At 37.6% G+C, this 17,612-nt stretch overlaps 1 long non-coding RNA gene across 2 annotated transcripts in view; it reads left to right on the forward strand.

Moving 5' to 3' along the window:
* Positions 1–17,612, forward strand: part of LOC128693461 (uncharacterized) — a 110,151-nt gene that overhangs the window by 4,259 nt on the left and 88,280 nt on the right. For both annotated transcript variants that reach the window (XR_011393592.1, XR_011393593.1), the window contains exon 2: positions 2,087–2,126. This is a non-coding gene — a long non-coding RNA (uncharacterized lncRNA). The remainder of the gene's footprint in view (positions 1–2,086; positions 2,127–17,612) is intronic.

Genomic DNA, 17,612 nt, shown 5'->3' on the forward strand with positions numbered 1-17,612 from the left:
AAATCCTTAAATAGGCCACTCAAAACAATATGAAGTTCAATGAAGAGAAATTTTAACTACTCAGATATGGAAAACTTAGGGAAATTAAAGCTATATCAGGGTATACAACAAATTCTAACCATACAATAGAGCGAAAAAGTAATGTGAAGGACCTGGGAGTGATAATGTCAGAGGGTCTCACCTTCAAAGACCACAACAATGTATCTACTGCATCTGCTAGGAAAATGATAGGATGGATAATGAGTACCTTCAAAACTAGGGATGCCTTGCCCATGATTCTCTTTAAATCACTTGTTCTCTCTAGGCTGGAATACTGCTGTACACTAACTGCCCTCTTCAAGGCAGGCAAAATTGTTGACCTTGAGAGTATACAAAGAACTTTCACGGCACGCATAAGTACAATACGGCACCTAAATTACTGGGAACGGTTGAAGTCCCATGATTTGTATTCCCTGGAATGCAGGCGAGAGAGGTACATGATAATATACTCTTGGAAAATCCTAGAGGGATTAGTACCAAACTTGCATTTGAAAATCACTCCCTATGAAAGCAAAAGACTCGGAAGGAGATGCAACATTCCCCCAATGAAAAGCAGGGGTGCCACGAATACACTGAGAGACAACAAAATAAATGTCCGGGGCCCAAGACTGTTCACCTGTCTCTCAGCACACAAAAGGGGGATTACCAATAGACCTCTGGCTGTCTTCAAGAAGGCACCGGACAGGCGCCTAAAGTCAGTACCTGACCAGCCGGGCTGTGGTTCATACGTCAGTTTGTATGCGGCCAACAGTAACAGCCTGGTTGATCAGACTCTGATCCACCATGAGGCCTGGTCTCAGACCGATACATAGTTTTTCAGGAGTGGACGATATTTGAAAGTACCCATGGAAAGCCCATGGTTCTGCACAGCATTTTGGACAAGTTAAAACTTAACACTAATAGAACATAAAAGCCATAATAAACATTGCACATATATTTTTACAAAGACAGAGTGATATAATTCTAATGAAGATAAACAGACATACACACATTAGAATAGATAAAAATGTGTAGCATGGTACATGATAATAAAAAAATAAAATGAGTTCAAATCTAACCTAATCTGATGTGATCTTAGATTTTTTTTTTTTTTTGCATTATATGACATTTAATACAATAATTTTATAACAAGAAAAAATGATTAATTTAAGTTAACAAAGCTCAGCACAGAAAATTGAAGCAGTACTGCTCATATGGGGAAGTCAATACAAACAGTAGAGGGTATTTATGAAAAAGAGGCGAGGTAAGTGATTTGGCGTCAGTATTTAGACACAGTGCCTGCTTGAGTAAAATTGACGCAGTCCTTAAGCTAATCTGTTAGGTTATACCTTATATTTGATCCCACAATTTGCATAGAATTTCTGTAGATGTTCAGGTAAGCAGAAGGAATATCAAATGGGTACACCTACCATCCGACTTACGACCTGCTCGACATACGACGACTCGACTTACGGCCATGTTTTTTATGCCAAATTTCTGGGAAATAAACAAGTGTTTGTGTTGTACACAGTGTTTATCCTAAACCTTACAGTATAAAATACAGTACTAACAGCATAAAAAGTATTTTATTGTTTTATATTGGTATTTCATGTTTTACAAAAATGTTGATATTCAGTAGTAAAGTTCTACTTACGTCCATTTCGACTTACGACCGGTTTCTCGGAACCGAACTCGGTCGTAAGTCGGATGGTAGGTGTATTTGTTTCTGGAACACTCCCAGGTAGCATCATTGAGGCAAGAACTTTGGGTAGCTTTAAATATAGGCTGGATGGGTACTCAAGTGGTTGTGGGTGAGGGTGAATTGGACTTGCCTAGCATGGGCCAGGAGGCATAGTACTGTGTTCTAACATTCTTATGTTCTTAGATTTGTTTCCAAGAACATAATTGTACAGTATTTCATCATTGATCAGCATCAGAGAAAAATATATTTTTATTGGTCCTGAGGAATAGTAAATATAAAAAAGTTTTGTATCCTGTATATGTATCACTGTTTCTATATTATATAGGCATTTCTTATTTATGTTCTGATGGCAGATGTGCATTTCAGGTCGCCTTACACCGTTAGTGCCTCTGCTACATAAAGCAAAGTAAGTACTTTATATTTAGTTGACTACTTTTGTTTATTATGTTAATCATAGTATTATGATTAATTGACATACACATTATAATTTCCAACTAAGATGACAAGAGCATATAAATGATACAACTTTGCACTCTCCTGCATTTTATAAAAGTATTAAGATTTTATATATACAGTAGACCCCCGACTTACGATGGCCTCAACCTACGATAAAACCGACTTACGATGCTCGTCAGCGTAAAAATTTGACCCCGATTTATGTTGAAAAACTAGACTTACATCATTCATCCTGAACGCAGCCATCTGGTCCGTCTGGCCTGAGTGCCTCAGCTGAGCTAGTGTGACATTGTTTACAAGCCAGGGCGGACGGTTGCACGCGTACATTCGATAAATTTTGTATTATTCCAGTGTTTTTAGTGCTTGTAACTGCTAAATAAGCCACCATGAGCCCAAAGAAAGCTTTTAGTGTCAACCCTGTGGTAAAAAGGGTGAGAAATACTATCGAAATACTATTGTACCACGGTCAGCTGCTGCTGCACCACGGTCAGCTGCTGCTGCACCACGGTCAGCTGCTGCTGCACCACGGTCAGCTGTACTACTCGAAGATGTGGAGAGACTGTTGTTGGCGTGGCTTATCGAGAATACAGAGAAACAATTAACCCCAGAGGGTTAGCCACCCAGGATAACCCAAGAAAGTCAGTGTGTCATCGAGGACTGTCTAACTTATTTACATTGGGGTCCTTAATCTTGTCTCCCAGGATGCGACCCACACCAGTCATCTAACACCCAGGTGAACAGGAAAAAAATGCCTGGAACTTGTGCATATATTGGTGAATTTAAGGCCAGGAAAGGTTGGTTTGAGAGATTTAAGAATCCTAGTGGCATACACAGTGTGATAAGGCCTGTTCTGGAAGAAAATGCCAAACAGGACCTACATTACTCAGGAGGAAAAGGCACTCCCAGGACACAGTGTCTCATCACTCATCACCACATCTCTAATAAAGTTGTCATTTATTCTTCATTTAGTACACTAGTACATGCACAATATATATTGTGCATGTATCCTTCTTTTTGTGTAGGAAAATGTATATTTCATGTGGTAAAAATTTTTTTTTTCGTACTTGTGGGTGTCTTGAAGGGATTAATTTGATTTCCATTATTTCTTACGGGGAAAATTAATTCGCCTTATGATAATTTCGTCTTACAATGTGCTCTCTGGAATGGATTAATATCGTCCCCTGTATTAACCTTTAAACCCTTTCGCTCTCCAGACCCCCAAAATTGATATGTATTGTTCTCAGTGTCCACTTAAAAAAAAAAAAAAATAAAAAAATTTCTTCTGAAATTCTAGAGAATCTTTTTTCCGAAAGTAATTACACCAAAAGTACAAAATTTGATGGAAAACTCATGGAATTACTCAGGCACAAAATTAGTGTACTGGGTGCAATTTATGCAGTGGCAGTTTTGCCCACTTTGAGTCTCATGTTAAGTAAATTTCATTGCTCCATTCAACCAACTATTTAGCTATTTCACTAGTATGCTCCCCATTCTATCAATTCAATACAAGAATCACTCATTCAACTATTAAAACTACCGTATGAAGGGCACAGAATTCAGTAACTTGGCTAATTTTACAAAAATTAAAAAAATACTAATTTAAAAATAGTGCAAAATAAACAGTGTTTATTAATCATATCCACAATCTTCTCCTATATTATGCTTGCCTTCCATTTTGAATTCATAATCATGCAAAAAATAGAAGATTTACATTATTTCCTGGGTAATAAAATATATCCAGGAATGATTGACAAGGTTTATGACATTCCAGTAACTGAATCAGACTGATTAAAAACCCATAAAACAGACCGGAGGGTGTAGAGGAGCCTTACCTGTCCTCAGAAAAATTGGCAAAAATCTAATAGTTTAGTTGCTCTGAGCCTGATTTCAAGATACTTTTGGTCCTGAAAGTAACCAAAATCATATCTACTTCAGTAGTATGTTTTCCATTCTATCAAATGATATCAAGAAACAGCCATTAAAACCATACAACTATCTTGGAATTATTATTATTATAATCAAAAAGAAGCGCTAAGCCACAAGGGCTATACAGCCCAACTATCTTGGAAGACACCTCAAAGTTGCTATTTTAGACTAGATACCTGGTCAGAGTTGTGCTTTTTGCATTGTGCATTACCTGGGGGCAGGTAATGTACTGTACACACTCAGTGCACAGACCCATTCTCATACCTTGGCCAAAATTTACCTCTCATAGCTTATCTGAGTGAGTTGAGCTTATTACATAGAACTACCCGAGGTACCCTGGCTTTAGTGATGTAGTTCTACATGACAGCCACTGAAAGGGCTAATTGTGGGAGGTCATGCATTTAACCCCTGTGTAGCGAAATTTTGAACAAAAAAAAATTGGAGAGAGCACATTTTTCTAAATAAAACTATGAAAAGAAAAAATTATATAAAAAGAAAGCCTACAGTTTTGCATTGTGTTGGGGTTGGCAAAAAATGACTATTCACCATTTTGTACATGTGCTACTGAAGCACTGTTGCCCAAGTTGCACTGTGTGAACCTACATGACCATAAATGTTTATCCTAAGAATACCACGAATACCACCTGGTGGTTCACACTTACACTCACTCACCCATTTGACCATAAACAGAAATATCAACCTCAATCTTAAAATAATGAATCCTAACTAGTCATAAGTTGGCCTGTGATACTCCAATACTGAAACTATGTATTGTGCCAAAACAAAAGCATTCATATTACTAAACTCACAAACTAGTATTTAGTCACTTAGCCATATACCAACTTACCTCATAATTTGTAATATTTTAAATATAAGAATTAATCTAAGTCTGCCCAAAATGCCTAGCCATGCTAGGTGTTCTAGTGGTACACTCTGTAACTATTATTTTACTACATGTAGACCACACAATAACCAAATTCTGTAAACTCAGCATTGTAATCCTTATAGAGAATAAACTTTGAATTGAATTGAATTGAATTGAAGAGGTGGTAAGTGACTCATACAGTTGAGCTGAGACCTAAAATGGCGGTGTGCAGCATATTTGAGCTTGCAAAAATTATATGCAATTACTGCATATATACATAAAAAATAAAAAGGCACAGTACTGTGACTGGAACGATACTCAGAAAACCCACACATAGGAGAAAGAAATTGTGACAACATTTCGGTCTAATTTAGACCATTAACTAGTCATGTACTGACAGTAGCATTCATACCTCTTGTTTCCATTATGTATCTATCCTCCCAAAATTAACTGTTTTGTGTTTTAGTTCCTTTTAGCTCCTTTATTGTAATATTTTACCTGGTCTGTATACTGGTGCTTAACCCTTTGAGGGTCGACAGGCCCTCTCCGAAACTCGTTCTCAGGGTCGGCCAAATTTAAAAAAAAAAAACAAAATTATTTTCTCTTATGAAAAGATAGAGAATTTTTTCCCGATCATAAAGACACCAAAAGTTTGAAATTTGATAGAAAACTTACGGAATTATGCTCTCGTAAAGTTAGCGGTCTTGGCGATGTTTACGTATCGGCGATTTTGCCCACTTTGAGCCCCATTTTCGGCCAATTTCACTGTACTAGTCGACAAAAAACATGAATATTTCGCTAGAACTCCATTTTTTCTATCGAATGGGTGCAAGAAACCACTCATTTATGAAATTCAACTATCCAGTACAGTGGTCAGAATTTAGCAATTTTGCCAATTTCACACAAATTTCAAAAGATGCCAATTTCTGAATAGGGTCCAGAATAAACAAGAAAGACATTCCTGGCACTAAAATGACATTTCCTCTAGTCATTAGTCACGTCTCAAGGCCCCTCTTATATTCTTTTGCTTTCCACTTTGAATTTTTATTTTCACAAAAAATATAAGATTTACTGTTATGCAGACTACTGCATTTGTGTAAAAAATGGTATAAATATTATTGGTGCACTTGTGAAAGAATATTAGACTCACCAGTTGACGTGTATTGCACGCTTACCACGATTTGTTTACTTTTGAAATTTGGTAAAAATCGAACATTTCTGCTACTTTGAGCTCAATTTCAAGGCACCTTTCTTTGTAAAACCAGTCAAAATCATCTCAATTTCTGTAATATGTCTTCCATTCTATAAAATGAGACCAAGAAAACTAGAATACAACAATAAATACCATATGAAAATACACTGCAAAGTCGCTGATTTATTAAAAAAAAATGGTCAAATTTTTTTTTTCTCATTATGCACTGTGTGCTGCAGGATTTTTTTTAGACTGTGCACACTGACCACATAGACCCATTCTTTCATATGAAGGCCTACCAGCTTTCTCCCACTAGATTTGAGGCCGCTAGAATTTATGAGTACTAGTACGTCAAAAACCCCTACGCGTAAGACGTACTAGTACGACGAAAACCCTCAAAGGGTTAATGAGGGATATAACAAAAAATTAAGATATATAATAATAGGTTATAGCAGGTTTAGTTTGTGAGGAATTTTTATTTACTGTATATATTAGCTTGTGTGTGTGTGTGTGTTATAAGTATTTGTGTTGTGTATGTATGTATGTATGTAGTTTATATTTGTGTGCATGGGACCATACAGGGGTCTCCAGGATGCAGGATGAGTAGTTTATTAACTACTTCCTCTGGCTGTGCCTCATTAATAAACACCTTTATTACCTAGAATGATCATTACAGTTGATAATCTTGTCTTCAGACAGCATAGCTATGTTAAACTTAGCATTCAAATAATCTAACTGTTTAATGTAAAGTAATTTTAATTTCTAGCTTTAATCTGCCTTAAATGCTATACAGTAGTCTTCCCGTATCCGCGGGTGATGTGTTCCAAGACCTACTGTGGATAGTAGTGAAACCTATACACTAAGTCTTTTTCATTTACATATCTACCTATGATAAAGTTCATTTGATAAATTATGCACATTATGACATGACCAACATTAAGTAATAATAAAATACATTGTACATTGTTATACTACCTCACGAATGGAAGGTTCACTCTTGCCTTACATTTTAGCGACCTCAGCATACAATTTTTTTTCTTGTATTAAGTTAATAATTATCACTTTTTCAGTGATGGGAAGCACTTCATGGCTTTGAAGAACTGTCACCATCACTACTTTTGTGCTTTGGGGCCATTATTTAGCAAAATTAAGGGTTATTTTTGGGCCACGGTAAACCCTGGATAACTGAAACCGCAGAAACTGAATCCACGGTTATGGGGGTTCGATTGTACACAAATACGTATTTGCTTTTCCACGTATGATATAACCATTAAACCAATCTCTGTAAAGCAGATAAATCTTTTTTTATAAAATGAACCTTTGTTGTTATTTATTTACAGTGGCACCTCAGTACGTGTATATGTCCTTAATCCGTTCCAGGACCTTCGACTTAAACCAAACAGGATGTATACCAAACTAATTTTCCCATAAGAAATACAGTGGACCCCCGACTTACGATCAGCTCCCAACTCGAACAATTATGTAAGTGTATTTTTGTAAGTGCTTTTGTAAGTGTATTTTTGGGGGTCTGAAACGGACTAATCTAATTTACAACGTTCCTTATGGGAGCAAATTCGTTCGGTAACAGCACCCGAACAGCCTTCTGGAACTAATTAATATCATAAGTCAGGGGTCCACTGTATAGGGAAAATTATTAATATATTCCCGTGGAAAAAAAAATCGTACTGTTATTGGCGTATATACATTGATGGGGTTGTATAAAATAATTTTAACACTGCTTAATACTGAAATATGTAATTTAAACAGTGTTTAACCCTTTGACTGTCGCAACTCCAAATCCTGAGGTGTCTCCTGGTGTTGCAAAATATTTGAAAAAAACAAAATTATTTTTTATGAAATTACAGAGAATCTTTTCCTGATAATAATGACACCAAAAGTACGAAATTTGATGGAAAACTTATGGAATTATGCTCTCGCGAAGTTAGCGACCTCGGCAATATTTACGAATCGGCGATTTCGCCCACTATGAGCCCTATTTTCGGCTAATTCCATTGTTCCAGTCGACCAAACTCATAACTGTTTCTTTAGAACTTCATTTGTTCTATTGATTGAGTACAAGAAACTGTCAGTTTACCAATTTCAACTACCCAATAGTGGTCAGAAATTGGCAATTTGGCCAATTTCACGCAAATTAAAAAATATGCCAATTTCAAAATAGGGTCCAGAATGAACAATGCAGACATTCCTGGCTGTAAAATAGCATTTTCTTTGTTCATCAGTCATGTCTCCAGGCCCCTCGGATATTACTCTTGCTTTCTATTTTGAATTTTTATTCAAACTAAAAAAAGAAGATTTACTGTTATGCAGACTACTGCAATATTGTAATAATTGTATAAATAACATCAATCCATTCATGACTGCATATTAGAATGGCTTGTTGGACATTTATTGGAAAAGGGCATCATTTGTTTACTATTGAACATCGGCAAAAATCAAACATTTCCCTTACTTTGAGCTCCATTTCAAGGTTCTTTTCATAGTAAAACCAATCAAAATCACCTCTATTTCTATAATATATTTTCCATTCTATCAAATGAGACCAAGAAAACGAGAATACAACCATAAATACTCTACGTTTTAATCCAAAAACACGGTCGTAGTTTTTTTTTTCATTATGCACAGCATACTGCAGGATTTTATTTTATATGGTGCACACTGACCACACAGACCCATTCTCTCACATGTGGGCCTACCAGCTTTCTTCTGCTTGATTTGAAGCCGCTAGAATTTTTGAGTATATATATGTCAAACATATTGGCTCGTAAGATGTATATATACGACCGAAACAGTCAAAGGGTTAATATGTACTAAAATACACACATAAATACGTACAAGAGAATTAAATGAAATAAATGCAAATTTAACTTCACTTTGCTAATAGTACGTAATAATAATCACTCTTGGGCACATTAAATGTCTTATTTTATGTTAATATAGATTTTTATTATTATTATTATCACACTGGCCGATTCCCACCAAGGCAGGGTGGCCCGAAAAAGAAAAACTTTCACCATCATTCACTCCATCACTGTCTTGCCAGAAGGGTGCTTTACACTACAGTTTTTAAACTGCAACATTAACACCCCTCCTTCAGAGTGCATGCACTGTACTTCCCATCTCCAGGACTCAAGTCCGGCCTGCCGGTTTCCCTGAACCCCTTCATAAATGTTACTTTGCTCACACTCCAACAGCACGTCAAGTTTAACCCTTTGAGGGTCGACAGGCCCTCTCCAAAACTCGTTCTCAGGGTCGGCCAAATTTAAAAAAAAAAAAAAAATTATTTTCTCTTATGAAAAGATAGAGAATCTTTTCCCGATCATAAAGACACCAAAAGTTTGAAATTTGATAGAAAACTTACGGAATTATGCTCTCGCAAAGTTAGCGGTCTCGGCGATGTTTATGCATCGGCGATTTTGCCCACTTTGAGCCCCATTTTCGGCCAATTTCACTGTACTAGTCGACAAAAAACATGAATATTTTGCTAGAACTCCATTTTTTCTATCGAATGGATGCAAGAAACCACTCATTTATGAAATTCAACTATCCAGTACAGTGGTCAGAATTTAGCAGTTTTGCCAATTTCACACAAATTGCAAAAGATGCCAATTTTGGAATAGGGTCCAGAATAAACAAGAAAGACATTCCTGGCACTAAAATGACATTTCCTCTAGTCATTAGTCATGTCTCAAGTCCCCTCTTATATTCTTTTGCTTTCCACTTTGAATTTTTATTTTCACAAAAAATATAAGATTTACTGTTATGCAGACTACTGCATTAGTGTAAAAAATGGTATAAATATTATTGGTGCACTTGTGAAAGAATATTAGACTCACCAGTTGACGTGTATTGCACGCTTGGCACGATTTGTTTACTTTTGAAGTTTGGTAAAAATCGAACATTTCTGCTACTTTGAGCTCAATTTCAAGGCACCTTTCTTTGTAAAACCAGTCAAAATCATCTCAATTTCTGTAATATGTCTTCCATTCTATAAAATGAGACCAAGAAAACTAGAATACAACAATAAATACCATACGAAAATACACTGCAAAGTCGCTGATTTATTCAAAAAAAATGGTCAAAGTTTTTTTTTTCTCATTATGCACTGTGTGCTGCAGGATTTTTTTTAGACTGTGCACACTGACCACATAGACCCATTCTTTCATATGAAGGCCTACCAGCTTTCTCCCACTAGATTTGAGGCCGCTAGAATTTATGAGTACTAGTACGTCAAAAACCCCTACGCGTAAAACGTACTAGTACGACGAAAACCCTCAAAGGGTTAATATAGGGTTAATATAGATATTTTCATTAATCCATCTTTGATACGTTCTTCAAAATTATACAAGAAACACGTTACATAGCACATAAACATGCTATGTTTATATGATATGGAAGTGTGGTTGCTGGGCAGAGGGAAAACATTATGTAATATACTAATAATAATCACTGTTGGGCACATTAAATGTCATATTTTATGTTAATATAGACATTTTTATTAATCCATCTATGGTATGTTCTTCAAAATTATATAAGAAACACATTACATAGCATATACACATGCTATGTATGCCTGGCGGAGGGAAAACATTACGTTTTCTATGGTCCAGCACCTAAGAAAACGTGTATGAATCTGTGTTTGGTCTTGTTACTCTGCTTTTGTTTACAATTCTTTTCATGAATTATTCATTACCTTTACCTTTGTTTATGATTCAATTCAATTCAATTCAGGTTTATTCTCTATAAGGGTTACAATGTGGGGTTTACAGGTTTTGGGTATTGTGTGGTTTACATGTTATAAAATACTAATTACAGAGGGGGCCACTAGGACACCTAGCATGGCTAGGCATTTTGAGCAGACTTAGATTAATTCTTAACATTAAATCCTTACAGATTATGGTATTAAGGCTAAGTGACTACATCATAATTTGTGAGTTTAGCAATGTGAATGCTTTTGTTTTGGCACAATACAAGGTGTCTATATTGGAGTATCATAGGCAAACTTGTGACTAGTTAGGATTTATTATTTTAAGATTAAGATTAGTATTTCTGGGTTTATAGTCAGTGGGTGAGTGAGTGTAATTGTGAACCACCAGGTGGTTATCATGTACAGTGGACCCCCGCATAGCGAACGCCTTGCATAGCGAACAATCCGCATAGCGAACGCTTTGTTCGCTGAAATTTTGCCCCGCATAGTAGACAAAAACCCGCTCAGCGAACTTCGTCCGAGACGCGTCCAATGTGGGCCCTCAGCCAGCCTCACATGTGCCGCCCGTCCCATTGTTTACCAGCTAGCCTCCGCGGTAACATTCAAGCATACACTCGGAATATTTCGTATTATTACAGTGTTTTCGGTGCTGTTTCTGGAAAATAAGTGACCATGGGCCCCAAGAAAGCTTCTAGTGCCAACCCTGTGGTAAAAAGGGTGAGAATTAGTATGGAAATTAAGAAAGATTTTGAAGGGTTTGGGGCTAACCCTGAGAAGCCTATGCCAGTTGTGGAATCCATTGTGCCTACTTCAAAAATTAAGGAAATGTGTGCACAGTGGGTTGAACTGCAAACCTTTATGGATGAAAATCACCCTGACACAGCTGTTGCAAGCCGTGCTGGTGACTATTTCAATGACAATGTTATGGCCCATTTTAGGAAAGTCTTGAAGGAACGGGAGGTACAGAGCTCTATGGACAGATTTGTTGTGCGACAGAGGTCCAGTGACTCAAGCTGGTCCTAGTGGCATTAAAAGAAGAAGGGAAGTAACCCCAGAAAAGGACTTGCTACCTCAAGTCCTAATGGAAGGGGATTCCCCTTCTAAACAGTAAGAAGATAATGCTCTCCCCTCCTCCCATCCCATCAATCATCACCAGATCTTCAATAAAAGTAAGTGTCATGTAATTGTGCATGCCTTTTTCAGTTTGTGTGTACTAAAATTAACATTTTTATGTGGTAAAAAATTTTTTTTTTCATACTTTTGGGTGTCTTGCACGGATTAATTTTATTTCCATTATTTCTTATGGGGAAAATTAATTCGCATAGCGAACATTTCGCATAACGACCAGCCCTCTTGCACGGATTAAGTTCGCTATGCGGGGGTCCACTGTAGTTAGTTATCGGGGTGGATCAGGGAGATAAGATGTTTTCTAACTGTAGTTTTGAAAGTGATGAATGTGTCTGCAGTTCTAGAGTTTTCAGGTAGAGTGTTCCAGATTTTAGGTCCTTTGAAATACATTGAATTTTTGTAAAGGTTTAGTCGAACACGGGGAATGTCATAGAGATGTTTGTGTCTGGTGTTATGCCTGTGGATCCTGTCACAACTATCAAGAAAGCATTTTAGGTCAAGGTTAATATTGGAATTTAAGGTCCTGTAGATATAGATTGCACAGTAGTAAGTGTGGATGTTCTGAACAGGGAGTAAGTTTAGATCTATGAAGAGTGGGGGGGGTGTGTTGCCTGGGATGGGATTTAGTGATTATTCTTACTGCGGCTTTTTGTTGGGTTATTATTGGCTTTAGGTGTGTTGCTGCAGTTGAACCCCAAGCACAGATAGCATAGGTGAGGTATGGATATATAAGTGAATGGTATGTATGAGAAGGGCAGTTTGCGGCACTTAGTGTCATATCTTGGAGAGGATCCCCACCGTTTTGGATACTTTTTTTGTTATGTGTTGGATATGGGTGTTGAAATTTAGGTTGTTGTCGAGGTATAGGCCAAGGAATTTGCCCTCATGTCTGGCAATTAGAGTGTTGTCGATCTTAATGTTAAGTTGCGCAGCACCTGCTCTGCTACCAAACATAATATAGTAGGTTTTGCCAGTGTTAAGTGTAAGTTTATTGGCTGTCATCCAAGTCGATATTTTGAGCAGCTCTTCGATAACAATGGTGTTGAGGGTGGCAAGATTAGGGTGGGAGATGACATAAGTTATGTCGTCAGCAAAGAGAATGGGTTTCAGGTGTTGGGATATGTTTGGAAGATCATTGATGTAAATGAGGAAGAGCAGGGGTCCAAGGACACTTCCCTGCAGAACTCCAGTATCAAGTGGCCGTATTGATGAGGCTGTGTCTTTAATGGTGACATACTGATACCTATTAGAAAGGTAGTGGCTAATGTGACGGGCTGGAGTTTTGAGACTCTCTGACCGCAGGTTCAATCCCGGCCAGGGTATGGTTTGGTTAGAAAGGTAGAATTTAAAATATGCAAGCGCATGGCCTCTTATACCATAGTGGTCATGTTTGTGGAGTAGGATGCCATGGTCTACCGTGTCAAACGCTTTTCTTAGGTCAATAAAAATTCCTAGCGGATATTCCTTATTTTCCAATGCTGTGTAAAGCAGGTCTGGCATTTTTATAATTGCATCATCAGTGCTTTTATTTTTCCTGAATCCAAATTGGCAGGGGTTGAGTATGTTTTGTGACGTTATAAATGAATATAGTCTCCTGTGCACGAGTTTCTCGAAGATTTTGGATAGCAATGGTAAGTTTGATATTGGCCTATAGTTGTTTATGTCTGTAGGGTCACCACCTTTATGTATTGGTGTAACCCTTTTTGTCCTGAGTAGTGTTGGGAAAGTGCTAGTTTCTAGTGACTTGTTAAAAAGTAATGTAATAGCATGCGAAAGGACATTGGCTGCTCGCTTGTACAATAATGGTGGGACGTGAGACATATTCCCCGAGTCATTTTTAAGTGACTTTATGATCGCGGTGACTTCCGTGGGCTCAGTTGGTACAAGGTAGAAGGAATTTGGGAAATTCCCATCTACGTAGTCCCCAGCACGGGCATTGGTACGTGGAATTTTACTGGCGAGATTAGATCCTATGTTTGAGAAGAAGTCGTTTATCTTGTTAGCTGTATCAGTGGGATGCAGTGGTGTTTCATGAGGTTTAGTTAGAACAATATTCTTTTTTTTTCAGTTTGTGGGTCCCCAGAATCTGGGAAAGTGTTTTCCAGGTCTTTTTTATATTTCCTCTTGTGTCAATGAATCTGCTGGAGTAGTACAGTTGTTTGGCTTTCTTTATTAATTTGGTGAGAACTGTTGAATATTGTTTAAGAATATCTTTGTGTATTAAGCCCTGTCTATATTGCTTTTCATATTGGTGTTTCTTATCAGTAGATTTCAGAATGCTGCTGGTTAGCCATGGGCAACCAAGCCGTTTGTTTGTGATCTGTTTCGTTTTTATTGGACAATGTTTGTTGTATAGTCTAAGTATTTTGTTAAGAAAAATGTCTGTCCAATCGTCAATACCATTGGCATTGGAGAATTCTGTAGGCCAGTCAACAGTCTCTAGGTCTGCTGTGAAATTCGTTATTGAGGCCTCGTCATGGAGTCTAAATGAAACTTTGTTGTATTCGAGTGGTGGCTTACTAATGTTTGTTAAGAGGAAGGTTGGGTAGTGGTCAGTAGTGCTGTCTGTGATTATCCCTGATTTAAGGGGGGCTAGTATATTGGTCCATATGTGGTCTATTATGGTTGCACTTGTCTCAGTGAGCCTGGTTGGTTTAGTTATTGTTGGTATGAGAAGTGTGTTGTTCATATTGTTGATGAAATCAGTTAGTCTGATGATGTGGTAGGCCAGGGTTGATATTGAAGTCTCCAGCTAAGAGAAGGTGGTGCTTGTTCATTTGTCTGTTATTAGTGACTTTAGATTCTCACTGAAGTTTGGGATGTTTGTGTGGGGTATCCGGTATATGGCACCGATTATTATAGGTGTCTTAAGGTTTTTACATTAAAATTAGCAAAAGTGTATTCCCCATATTCATCAGTAAAGCAATTAGTGCTAATACAAGATAGTTGGTTAGAGTAATAGATTGCAGTACCACCCCCAACTTGGTATGGTCTGCAGTTGTGGATTGCTGTGTATCCTGGTAGTGGGTAGATATCAATTGTGTCCTGCTTAAGCCAGGTCTCGGTAAGAATAATGCAGGAGAAGGGTGTTTTAGTGACTCAAGGAGTGCCAGGAGGTCATCATAGTGTTTGCTTAAGGACCTGATGATGTAGTTAAGAACTGATAGTCTTTGAGCAGTGTTCAGGATAGTGCTGGCTTGTGATGGCATCTAAAGGTAGTTGTTAGAAACGATTAAATTCAGTGAACAAGGTATGTCGATGGTAATAATATGGCTCTGGGCTACAGTGTAGCGCGTGATGTCATGACTCATTTTGACCCATACAAATTTTAGCACGCGAGTCGTATTCCAAACTAAGGTTGTATACCAAGCAAAAATTTTCGCATCCAAACAGGATGTACACCAAGTTGGACTTATTGCAAAGTGGACATATACTGAGGTACCACTGTATTATTATGAGTGCCAAAAGAAGATTTTTCTTTTTCACTTCACTGTCTTGTACTACCCTTGGCAAATTATGATAGTCGACACAAGTCTTCATATGGCTCTACAGTAAAAAAGTTATAAATCTAACTCATCATGATGTTGTAATTTCGAATTTTTTTACATTTTAAATTCTTCCATTTTTATGGTATTCTGCCTTCCAACTTGAGAATAAGAGTTACATAACTGTAGTTCTCTTTTCTTCATATACATGTACTGTATGGTATTCCCACAATTTTGTGGAGCATGCCAGGTTACAGCATCTATTTAGGAAGCACTGATACGTATGTTGATCCTGGTACAAAAACTGGTACAGGTATTGATAATTGTAGCAAAATAAGCTTGATTTTGTGATGAGTTGAAAGGTCAAGGTTATTATTGAGTTACATATCAGAAATTGTAGCATGGTCCTCTCATTTTAGGCATATGGGCATCTTGATGCTTCGATTGCAGTTAAAAGCTTCTATGATTATATTCTAACCTTATTTTGCTGTAGATTTTCATACATACTGAATGGTTTCTGTTGTATTATTCTGACCTACAGGGCTATTGCATTGTTTGAAATTCAGTTCATACACATATTTTGATGTCCATGAGATCACTAAGTCCTTGTTATAATTTCCTAGCAACTTTATTCATCAGTAAGCATTGTCTTTAATTTAAGCCTTTTGCTTGTGCAGCATTCATAATTTTGAAGCTAGGTTGTTTTAGGGCTGTGAAATGTCTTAAAGCTCAGTGGTCATTTGGTACTCAGTTGAGATTAAATGGAAATAACATTTAATATGAAGAGAGCTTCTTAAGCATAGTGTCAGATGCCATGATACAATTTTTCCTTGTTAACAAAAACAATACCTAAAGGCTACTCAAAGGATGCTTCTCAGGATCAATGCCCTTGCAGCCCAGTCTTGGACCAGGCTGCCTGATGGATCAAGGCCTGATCAGCCAGGCTGTTACTGCTGACCACACTCAGGAAGAAGCTAGTAAGGGAACACTCCTGGCCTGGGTTTGGTCAGCTAGACAGTGTTTTTTTTTTTTTTTACAAGTTGGCAGTCTCCCACCGAGGCAGGGTGACCCATAAAGAAAGAAAATCCCCAAAAAGAAAATACTTTCATCATCAGTCAACACTTTCACCTCACTCACACATAATCACTGTTTTTGCAGAGGTGCTCAGAACACAACAGTTTAGAAGCATATACGTATGAAGATACACCACCTTTTCGAGGATGACCCCTACCCCACCTTCCTTCCCCTACAGATTTAAGTGCTCTCCATGTCATTCTACTTTGACCCATTCTCTAAATGACCAAACCACCTCAACAACCCCTCTTCAGCCCTCTGACTAATACTTTTATTAACTCCACGCCTAATTTCCACACTCCTAATTTTCTGCATAATATTTACACCACACATTGCCCTTAGACAGGACATCTCCACTGCCTCCAACCGCCTCCTTGCTGCTGCATTCACAACCCAAGCTTCACACCCATATAAGAGTGTTGGTACTACTATACTTTCATACATTCCCTTCTTTGCCTCCATAGATAGCGTTTTTTGTCTCCACATATACCTCAACGCACAACTCACCTTTTTTCCCTCATCAATTCTATGATTAACCTCATCCTTCATAAATCCATCCGCCGACACGTCAACTCTCAAGTATCTGAAAACATTCACTTCTTCCATACTCCTCCTCCCCAATATGATATCCAATTTTTCCTTATGTAAATCATTTGATACCCTAATCACCTTGCTCTTTTCTATGCTCACTTTCAACTTTCTACCTTTACACACACACTCCCAAACTCATCCACTAACCTTTGCAATTTTTCTTTAGAATCTCCCATAAGATCTAAACTTACTCCCTGTTCAGAACATCCACACTTACTACTGTGCAATCTATATCTACAGGACTTTAAATTCCAATATTAACCTTGACCTAAAACGCTTTCTTGATAGTTGTGACAGGATCCACAGGCATAACACCAGACACAAACATCTCTATGACATTCCCTGTGTTCGACTAAACCTTTACAAAAATTCAATGTATTTCAAAGGACCTAAAATCTGGAACACCCTACCTGAAAACTCTAGAACTGCAGACACATTCATCACTTTCA

Source organism: Cherax quadricarinatus, chromosome 57, assembly GCF_038502225.1.
Source record: "Cherax quadricarinatus isolate ZL_2023a chromosome 57, ASM3850222v1, whole genome shotgun sequence".
In the NCBI taxonomy this organism is placed as follows: domain Eukaryota; kingdom Metazoa; phylum Arthropoda; class Malacostraca; order Decapoda; family Parastacidae; genus Cherax; species Cherax quadricarinatus.